Genomic DNA, 10,992 nt, shown 5'->3' on the forward strand with positions numbered 1-10,992 from the left:
GTGGTCAAGCTGGCCCTCGACGCCTGTGTGGTCCAGGTTGACCAGAAGGTTTCTGCGTTTCTGGGCTTGCTGGTTGTTCTGGCACACCTGGGCCGGGTGCACAGAGGCGGACGTACTGCCCTCAAAAACCCAGGCTAAGAGGAGAAGGCAAAGACCGTCGGGGCGGGAGGAGTGGCCCTAGCCCGGAGAGACGCTGAGTCCACGACATCGGTAGGAAGGAAACAGGGGACACCGCAGCCTCCACACAGAACCCAGCCTGAGACAGGCCGGCACGCGGCGCAGCTGAGTGGCCCAGGCACGCGGGTGGGAACAAGGTCTCATTTCTGGAGGGAGCGCCAATCCCGCTGCCCGAGGCGGCAGGTCACAGCCAGCGGCTTGCCCTGGGCATGGCACAGGCACCCCGAGGGCCCCAGAGGCAGATGGGAGAACCCGGGACGTCGGGCAGCGCCCTCCAAACCAGGCTGAGTGGATGCAGGAGGGTTCGAAGTCTGAGACTTCGGGTTCCAGAGGCGGAGAGCAGCAGAGACCGTTCCTCCAGCTCGTGTGGAAAGAAGAGCTGAGTCTGACGGGCTGAGCCAGCCTCGGCCCCAGGGCAGGGCAGCCCCTCCGCCTCCGGGCCGCCAGGCTCGGTCCTGGACAGGGATGGACCACAGCTGAAGCACGGCCCCAGGCCTGTGCGTTCTGATCAGTGTTTCAGGTAGATTGAGGCAGCCGAGGTGGCAGGGCTGGAAGAAGACAGGCTTGGAAAGGAGGAGCAGGGTGCAGGTCCCGCAAAGCCCTGGGGCAGCTGGTTCCCCTGTGTCCCACAGAGGTGCAGGTCCTCCTGCAGGTGGGGGTGGGGAGGAGGCCTGGGAACACAGCGAGCCCCCCAGACACCCCAGGGCACTTACGGGCTGGCACGGTGGAAAGAAACACGGGAGGAAGGTCATTTTCTCTGGTCTCCTGTCCCAAACACTGTGGAGTCTGAAACACTCCGAGGAAAGAACCTGGTGACAGCAGGAGGGGCGTGGGGAGGGGTGCCTGTGGGTGGTCTGGAGAAGCCGAAGCCCCTGTTCCTCTCTGCTCGGCTCAGGAGCCCGGATCAAAGGTCCCCATTCGGCCCCCAGAGCCACTCGCCAGAGACACCACGCCAGGGGCATGGCCGCGTGTCGGAGCCAGTTCCGGGGTTCGACACACATGACCTTGCTGGGTGTCCATCCTCTGGACCTGGAAGTGCCTTTTGTTTCTCCAGGCAGAGCAACGAAACCGTGTGATGAAATGATCATCGTGATAATTAACCCCTTTGAGCAGGAGAGTCAAGGAAACGTGCAAGGACCGCACATTAACTGCAATAATATTTAGGACTGGAAAAAAGGCGCTCACCGCTGCAGCCGGCCGGGGGTGGGGGGGCCCGCTTCCTCTCCCGGGGCTCCGGGTGCTCTGCGGTCGGAGCCACTCCGCGGGAAGCACGGTGGCGTTAATCACCTGCGCTCCCGCTGGCGCCGGGCACGCCTGTGTCCCCCAGGCTGTGCCCGTCTCTTCCTGGTCGACGTGATTACACTGGTGATGAGTCAGATAGGGTTTTCTGCAGGCATTACATTTTTAGTAAACAGACTCAAATTAACAGCTACTTGTGACATTTCACTCTGGGGATCAAATCCTAAGCGGCCGTTTCCTGTGTAAACATCTCTCCTTCTCTGCTTTTAATGAGCGGATATTTATTTTTGTTGTTGTGCTGTTGTGGAAGCAGAGTGAGACACAGATGCCCTGCTCCTCCGGGCCCCCCAGCCACGCGCTCCGTCCCCGGTGGGGGGAGGGAAGCATGATTACCTTTGAGAAGCAAAGTCGAAAGCGCCTGAATTTTCCATAATTCAGCGAACCAAGGCACACGCCTGAAGTCCCCTCATCCACGGTGATGAGCTGCGTTTTAACGACAACGATCTCGCCTGTTCTAATGCCTTCGTCGGGGCAACGCGGGCCTCACCGGAACCTGACTTGGGGCCTGGTCTTGGCATTATTCTTGGTGGTGTGCGGTGGTCAGGGGGCACGCGTCTCTCCGCGTGGCCTTGCTGGTGGCAGCACCGCGCTGGGCGCTAACGAGGATGGCTTCACGGCCCAGCGGTGAGAGGGCCGGAGGGCGCACAGCGGCCGCCGTGAGCTCGCGCCCGCTCCCCGCGGGGCAGTGACGCGCTCCCAGCTCGTCTACTGCGGCAGCGACGACGCGCCGCCACACCCGGGCGAGGCTGGCTGTCCGCGGGGGTGGGGACCGGCTTCCGCACTCTGCTTAGGTTCTGAAGCATCTCAGACGACGGGTCAGAATTGCATCTTCCTCCTGAAGGGGGGGAAGCAGAAAGTTTCCTGTCGTGTCTTAATGGGTCTGTTCAGGGCTTCACGAAGGGCGGGCAGCCGGCCCCACGATGAGGACGAGATGGAGGGACGTCTGCTGGGGCGCGCGGCACATCTGACACTCTCATGCAGCCCTGCTCCCTCTCCAGCACTGGTCCTGACAAGAGGCGGCCTTGCAGAAGGCCTCCCCCACGTGGACAAGACCGCAGGTGGGGGCGGCACCGGCTGGAAGTGGCGAGGGGAGGGCCGGGCGAGGTGAGGCGCGGCCCAGCGTGTCCTGGCTTGCGTTCCGGGTGACACGAAGACTCCACTGCAGCGGGCGGGCTCGGAGGAGGCGGGACCCCTGGGGGGGGGGGGAGCGCCCGCCGCAGCGAGGGGCGGAGCCGGGCGCACTGCGCACGCGCGGGGCTGATCGCGGGGCGCGTGGGAGCCAGCGCAGGAGGGTGGACGTCGTTCGGAAACTGGGACCGCAACAGAGAAATGGGGGACAGGGAAGAGCGTTGGAAAAAAGAAGGAAAATGGGATCAATCCAGGACGCCAAACCTCCCGACCTAAATTTCACATGGGAGACTGTCTCAGGGGAGGAAGGAAAGTAGCAGAGAGGTAACTGGGGCAGGTCTCCCGGCGCCAAGGCCCTGAGGCCCCGTCACCGAAATGCCTCTTGACCCAGGGAGGAGGTGCACGGGGCTCGGTGCTTCAGCTGCCTCTCTCAGTGACGCCCCTGCCCCGGGAGAAGAGGTGCTGGGGATGGAGGGAGCGGGGGGCGGGGGGGGGGGAGGAATGCCCCTGGTGGGGGGAATGGCCCTCCCACCCTCCGGTGCGCGCGGCGCCGTCCGCTGGCCACAGCGACAGCAGCCGGGGGCAGGGGGCCGGATTCACAGCCCGCTGGCGTCACGGCGGGGGGAGCGGGCAGGCGGCAGCCAGGCAGAGTGGAGCTGATGATCCCAGCCACCTCTCTTCTCCCCGGCTGATTTCCAGGGGCCGCCTGGGTCGCGGCGGAGGGTACTCGCAGCAGCAGCGTGCCCAGGCGTGGCGCTGGGGTCGCCCTGCTCCGACGGGCAGCCCCTCCTCTCCTGCAGGGGTCGTTTCTTTTGGGATTATGGAAATTTATCTCCGCTAGTACTAGTACGTCTTCTTCTTTATTCTCTTTCTTTGCGGAAAGAAAAAAACATTAGACTTTCTCATTCTCTCATCCAGAGACGATTTTGAACGGCGGTAAAAATGCATGAGCAGTAAGAAGACGGCCGGGTTTAAACCTAGTTTCGAAAAGGCCCTCGCTGGGTGACCCTGGGCAAGCTCCTTCCAGTCTCCGTCTTCCTGAAATCCCACCCGTGAGATGAGGGTGACATTAGCACTTTGCAGGTTTGGTGTGAGGGTTAAATGCGTGACACTGACCAACTTAAAAGCTGTATAAATCCTGCCTGCTGTTGCCGTTGGGTATGAATATTGACTCTGGCCTGTTCGACCCCCCGTGTTCTAGCCGCTCCGAGCCGCTCTTGCGGTGTTCCATCAGATGCAGCCTCTAGGTTTGTATTCCAGAGTCATAGTTCTTTTTTCTTTCTTTTTGACGCTATTTCTAATTCACTTTTAAACACGTGTTAACTTTTTATTTAAAACTGTTTTTTCTCATTTATAAAGGTTTCTTTTTAAATGTTTGATTAATGTATTTCTTTGCAAACTTCACTTCAGTAAATTGCACAAACCTAATGCCTGGGGGACTTTTAAGAGCAAATGCACATGGAGCTGCAGTCTGGATCAAGATCCGGAGCGTTACCAGCACCTCAGGGGCCTCCTGACTGTCCTCCCTGCCACGGCCTCTGAGGATGTGCACCTGGCATTCTCCACCTTCCAGACAGGGCAAGAAGGCTGGCTGCTTTCTGACCCTGGTCCCATGCTTAAAATACTAACCAAAGAATTGGTATGAGGGGTGGGGACAGCTCAGTGGCAGGGCACGTGCCTAGCACGCACAAGGTCCTGGGTTCACTTCCCAGTGCCGCCACTAAATAAATAAGTAAACCTAATTAACCCCCCCCCCATGAGAAGAAAAGAATTGGTGTAAACCAGCCCCTGTAGATCAGCGACACTCCATTTACAAAGGTCCACCCGTCCCTAAACGCCCCACTTCCCTGAGTAACACAAGTTCTCTGTTTTCCTCGGCGCGGCCGTGTGAACTCTGGGCGCCACGTAACGCGGTGTTGCACGGATGAAGCTTTCAGCACCTGGCTTCCATCCTCGACGTGCCATCCGCGTGAGTCACCGCTGTCGATGCGGGAGGAGGAGTCCGTTTCTACAGGGATGGTGCCGCACGTCTCCAGGTTCGCGGGGTCTGAGTCCTCCCCAGTTTAGACGCCCACAGCCGAGCTTCTGGAAGCGTCCCTGGGCGTGTCTGTTAGAGGCTGTGTGTAACCACTTGGGTGTTTTCTTAGGAGCAGAGTTGCTAGGTCCGCAGCCACCGGTGTGTTAGGGCTTGACACCCGCGCTCTGTTGCTCAGTCTTCCAGGAGGTGACGGAATTCCACCCTCCAGCAGAAGGCTCCACTTTCACTGCTGTCACTTCTCTTTCCATTGGGGGTGGAATTCGACCTCATTTTGATTTATTTGCATTTTCCTGACGGCTAATGAGACGGAACATGTGTTTTTCCCTCTCAGCCATTTGGAGACCCTCTTCTGAGAGCAGCCTGCTCGAGTCTTTCGTCCACTTTTCCCTGGGAGTCTCCATCTCCGTTTTTTTAACCACTTTATAGAATCTTTGCTACATTCTGGATGTTTGTATTAAAACACACCCTCCCGTGATATGGCCTGAGACTTTGTTTTTAACTTCCTTAAGGCATGCATTTCAAACCAGGCAATGCACAGACACTGAGTACAGAGTTCCCAAAGCTTTGGCAGACACACGTGCCCCTGTGGTGCACACCGTGATGAAGACCTGGCTTTTCCTTCAGGCCGAAGGCCACCTCCCAGCCCCGCCCAGTCGCTCCCAGCACAGCGCCTAACGGGGAGCTCACTCTTCCCACACCCGTCACCGCCGATCATTTCTTCCTGCTCTAGGACCCAGGCGGGCGAGCCTCGCGGCAGGTGCACGGCTGGAAAGGGCTCCTTTGGCCCTGGGGCCTTTTGAGGCGCATCCGCGCTGCCGTGAGTGTTAGGAGCTTGGCACGTTTTACTCATGAGTGGCTTCCAGGTGCACAAACCACAGTCTGCTGGTCCAGTCTGCTGCTGACGGACTTTTGTGCGGTTTCCAGCTCTGGGCCATGATGTTTCAGGCTGCTGGAAACATTCCTGCAAAAGCCACTTTGTGGACATACATTTTCATTGTCTCTCTAAGCGGAACTGGAGAGGAATCGGGTAAATATACGTCTAGCAAACCATTTTGCAAAGCAGTAGCTTCGCTTTGCGTTTCCACTAGAAACATACGAAAGGCACACTAGTGCTAAATCTTTGAGCATATTTGGTGTTGTCAGTATTTTTAATTTTGGGCATTTCTATGGGTAGGAAGTGGCTCTCAGTTGGTTTGAGTTGCGTGTATAATTTATATATATAGAGAGAATTTGTATAGATGTAATCTGCAGTAGTTTCTAAAATTTTAATGTTTATTTGAACAAGCAGAGTTTTTAGCTTGATAAAATCTGTGATGGATTTTAAAGTTCATGGCTCTTTATGTCTTCTCTAAGAAATCATCGCTTTTCTTAGATCTAGAAACTCTATAGACATAATTCTTCTCAATTTCTACAAACAAATTTAAAATTTTGATTGGGATTGCTTGAATCTGTTAATTAAATTAGGGAGAACTGATATATAAAGTTTGAGCTTCCAAGTTCACGAAAAACATTTATATATATAAAAAATAAAAAATATTTATTTCCATTCATTATATTTTCTTCAGTTAACCTCAATAGCTGCTTACAGGTTCGGTGTAGGGTTCTGCAGACACTTTCTTTTCTTTATTTCTAAAGATGCTTAGTTTTTATGCTGTTGTAAATATATTTTCCATTTTCTTGCTGCGGCTCTAAATGCGCACAGTTCAGTTATGCACACTGTCCCCGTAATCCTCATCCTGGCTGAAACCACTTACCGGTGTTAGAAGCTGTTTTTTGTTTTCATGGGTTCCTTGTTTTCTCACGTGAAAATTGTTTCTGAAACTGAAGTCAGTGTAGATTTTCCCTTCAACTCTTTATGCATTTATTCCCTATCCTTGTCTCACTGCCCGGAGAGACTCTTCCACACGGTGTTCAATATAAACAGTACGAGCAGAGATCCTTGCCTGTTCCCAAGTCCTGGGAAGGAATCTTTCAGTGTTTCACCATTAAGCAGTGTTAGCTGTAGGTGTTTTTAACAGACGTTCTTTAACAGATTGCCTGGCTTTTCCTCAATGATGTTTCTTAAGAGTGTTTATTACAAATAGCTGCTGATGGTGGGTCAGACAGTTATTTTTCTGTATCTAAAGAGACTGTCATAAAATATTATCTTTTATTCTGTTAATGTAATTGATTGACATCTGAATGTTAAACAAACTGCGATTCTGCCATGTCTACTTGCTTCCAGGAAATTTAATATTCGCATACTGCTCGGTTCAATTTACTGATAGTTGTGGAACATTATCGTTTTATCTGTGTGAAGAACACCACCTATACTTTTCTGTTTTTTGTAATGTTTTGTCAAGTTTGTTAAGTTGTACTTTCCAAAAGATTTGTCTGCTTTACTTAAGTTGTCGTTGGCATGAAGTTTTCTGACTTTTTAATGTTTGTGGGATATGCAGTAACATCTGTTCTTTCAATCTTTGTGTTGATAATTTGTGTTTTCTTTATTCTTAATCAATCTTGCTAAGTGTTTTAAAATTTTATCAATCTTTTCAAAAAACCAAATTTGACTTTCATTTTTTTCTATTTAATTAATTCTTTTCTTTGTTATTAATTTCACTCTGTTTACTTTGGATTTAATTATCCCTTTTGAGCTTCTTAGGGAGAAACTTAGATAATCAAAATAAATCTTTTTTGTTTTTAATATAAGCATTTAAAACTGTAATTTCCTATCAATCAGTGTTTTAGCTGCATTTCACAAACTTTTGAATTGCTGCATTTTCATTATGTTTGAAAAATATTTTCTAGTATCGCTTGAAATTTATTCTTTACTCATGTTTCATTTAGATGGTCACAGGATATAAGGTCAGTATACAAAAATCAATTGCATTTTTATTAGCTAGAAATAAAAAAAAAATCCAAAAATAATATTATTTACAATAGCATCCAAAGAATGAATTCTTAGAAATAAATTTAAACAGAAAGGCATGGCTTGTACAATGAAATTTATAATACATTGCTGAAAGAAATAAAAAATCTAAATATATTTTGTGATATCTCACATCCATAGGTCTGATGATTCAATATTGTTCAGATGGAAATTCACCTCAAACCCATGGATAAATTCAACACAATCTCTCTCAAATCCCAATAGATTTATGTTCAGAAATGGACAAGCAGATCCAAAAATGTGTTTGGAAATAGAACCAAAATGGTAAAAGACACACACTACTCTATTTTGAAACTTAGCATAAAGGCACAATAATCAAAACAAAGTGATGTTGGTTCAAGGAAAATTTTGTGGATAATGCAGCAAGCTTGACAGTCAAGCAACATACCCTTGTGTTTATAGTTCCTTGATTTTTTTGGTAAAGCTGCCAAGATAATTCAATAAAGGAAAGGATAGTTTTTTCAAGAAATGGTGCCGGGACAACAGGATATCCACATATATAAAGTTAAATTAACATGAATCCTTACCTCACACCACACACACAAATTAACTCAAAATGCATTATAGACGTAACTATAAAAGCTAAAGCTAAAAATCTTCTCAAAGGAAACATAGATAAAAATTCTTGTAACCTTGGATTGAGCAAAGATTTTTAGAAATGAGAGCAAAAATGTAATCCATAAAAGCAAAAAAAAAAAAAAGATAAATTGGACTTTATCAAATTAAAACTTTGGCACTTCAGGAGAATTTGTTATGAAAATAAAACAACCAGTCACACCCAGTGAGAAAATATCTGTAAATCGTATGTCTGATAAAGGATTTTTATCTAGACTACATAAAGGACTACCACAACTCAGTAAGAAGACAAATAATCTGATTAAACAAAAGTTTTGAGGAGAAATTTCACCTGGAAGATATACACATGCCAGAAACATGGAAACAGGATTGCTGTCAGGAGCCATCAGGGGAATGCCAATTGAAACTACAGTGGGAATTTCACAGCCACCAGAGGAACAAAGCCCAGCTCCACTGAGGGTGGTTGAGGATGTGGGAAAACGGGCCCAACGGTAGACCACTCAGAAATGTAACATGGTGCAGTCACTTTGCAAAACAGGTTGGCAGTTTCTTAAAAAGGTCAATATACAACCCAACAGTTCTACTGAAGGCAACGGAAAACGTGTGTTCACGCAAAGGTGTGTACACGGACGATCACAGTGGCATTGTTCACAAAAGCCTTTACTGGAAACAAGTTGAAAGTCCAACTGGTGGATGGATGAACCAAGCATGGTCTATCCAGTCAGCGGAATATCACTCAGTGATGAAAGAAAACAACCACTGTATACGCTACAGGACAGATGGATCTCAAAAACAACACTCTACGTGGAAGAAGACAGAAGTAAAAGACTGTCTATTGCATAACTCTCTTTATATACAATGTCCAGAAAAGGCAAATTTATAGTGACAGGAAGAAAAAGTCAGTGTTCGGCCAGGGTAGGCAATGGAGTGGGATTAATTGCAAACAAGTGAGATGAAACTTTGTGGGGTTGTGTTTTAAAATTGGATTGTGGTAATGTGCACCCAGTTCTATAAATGACAGGAAAAGGGAACAGAAAGAGCTGTATTTTTAAATTTCCAAATATTTGGATATTTTTAAAACATTTCTTATTTTTATTAAAATCTAATTTAATTTTCTTGTAGTCAGATGACATATAATGTAAGCTTTTATCTTTATCTTATGAAATGTATTGACACATTTTCCAGCCCCTTAAGCAATCTACACTGGTGACCATTTCCCATGTCCTGGAGAAGAATGTGCGTGGTGTGGTTGCCGGGGTGGTCTGGTAGAGTTTTCCAGAAGTGTCAGTTAGGTCAGATGGGTTGACAGTGCTCTTCAAATCTTTTATATCCTTTAATATTCTGTTTTTTTTAATTTGTTTTATTATGCTTTCACTATTTGTTCCATCAATTACTGAGAGAGAGGGCTTAAGACTTCCAAGTGCAACCGTGGATTTACCTATTTGTTACTGTCTGTTTTTGTCTTATGTTTTGCTGCAGTTGTTAACTGTACTCATACGCGACTCTGTGTCTTTGTGGTACAATGACCCTTTTATCATGATTAAATTTCCCTTTTTTTCCTCTATAATCCTGGTCTTGGATGATATGCTATTTTTCTTAATTTATTTTATTTATTTTTAATGGTGATACTGGGAGCTATCCGGTCCCCCCGTATGTTATTTTAGACACATCAGAATTCTCATGTTTAATGTTTGCGTGGCATATCTTTTCTCCAATTTTTTACTTTCAAATTATATCTCTATGTTTCAGTTTTCTCTAGTAAGTAGGTCACAGCTGAGTCTTGCTTTTGGCTGCGTGCCAATTATCTCTGTGTTTCAACTGGAATATAATTCTTGACCATTTGCATTTCATGTAATTATGGATAGAGCTGAATTTAATACACCCTTTTTGTTATTTGTTCTCTGGTTTTTATTCCTTTATCTCCCCTCTGCTGCCTTCTTTAATCAAGTACAGTTTAGAGTTTCATTTCCTCCATCATCTTTCCGTGCGTGTGTGCAGGTGCGTGCGTGTGTGTGAGTGTGAGTTTTAAGTGCTTGGGGATTACAATATACATCCTTACCTTATCAGTCTCTTAGAGTTAATATTAAATGATTTCATCTAAAATTTAAGAACTTTCCAACAGCATCATTCTGTGCCTCCTCCTGACTTGGTGCTGTGTTGTCATATATTTGGTACCTCCATGCGTCCTCCCTCCACGGTACAAGGTTATCACAATGTGACTTCTCTTAATAGTCACCCACCCAGTGTGCTTCAATCTTCTCTGCAAATCTGAGCTTTCATTCCACACACTTATCATCTGCTTGAAGAACTCCTGTTAGCATCTCCTTTACTTTTGGTTCATTGGGGACTAATTCTCCACCTTTCTTGTATGAAAAATTGTCATTCTTTCACATTTATTTTGAATTATATTTTGCTGGTTCTGTAATTCTGGTTTAAGAGTTTGTCTCTTTTTTCACGTGTTAAAGACGCTGTTCAGTTCTCTTCTGGTCTCCGGCGTTTCTGATGAGAAGTCCCACTGTGGGTCCTCTGCCTGTGGCTAAGGCGTCTTTTTTGTTGTTCTTCTTCAAATTAGATAATTTCCATCACTGTCTTCAAGTTCACACTTCCTTCTGCAGTATGCCATCTCTCTGAATCCCTTTCAGTGAATTTAAAAAGGCATATGTTGTACTTTTCGGCAATAGAATTTCTGTATGGTTATTTTTACAGTGTCTATGTCTCTGCTGAGATCACTGTTTGTTCACTCAGCGCAGCCGTCCTTCACTTTAAATCACTGTCCATATTGAAAACAGCTATTTAAAAGCACTTGTTTGATATCTTAACATCTCAACCACTCAGCATCAGTTCC

At 47.3% G+C, this 10,992-nt stretch overlaps 1 long non-coding RNA gene across 2 annotated transcripts; it reads left to right on the forward strand.

Moving 5' to 3' along the window:
* The first annotated feature begins 2,766 nt into the window (after positions 1 to 2,766).
* LOC116667801 lies at positions 2,767 to 7,391 on the forward strand. 2 transcript variants are annotated; one of them, XR_004324882.1, is made up of 3 exons: positions 2,767 to 2,928; positions 3,523 to 4,640; positions 5,152 to 7,391. It is a non-coding gene; the product is annotated as an uncharacterized LOC116667801 (long non-coding RNA). The 2 variants fall into 2 exon arrangements; XR_004324881.1 differs by lacking the exon at positions 5,152 to 7,391 and adding an exon at positions 4,974 to 5,117.
* Positions 7,392 to 10,992: the final 3,601 nt, after the last annotated feature.

This window comes from Camelus ferus, chromosome 12, assembly GCF_009834535.1.
Source record: "Camelus ferus isolate YT-003-E chromosome 12, BCGSAC_Cfer_1.0, whole genome shotgun sequence".
Classification (NCBI taxonomy): Eukaryota; Metazoa; Chordata; class Mammalia; order Artiodactyla; family Camelidae; genus Camelus; species Camelus ferus.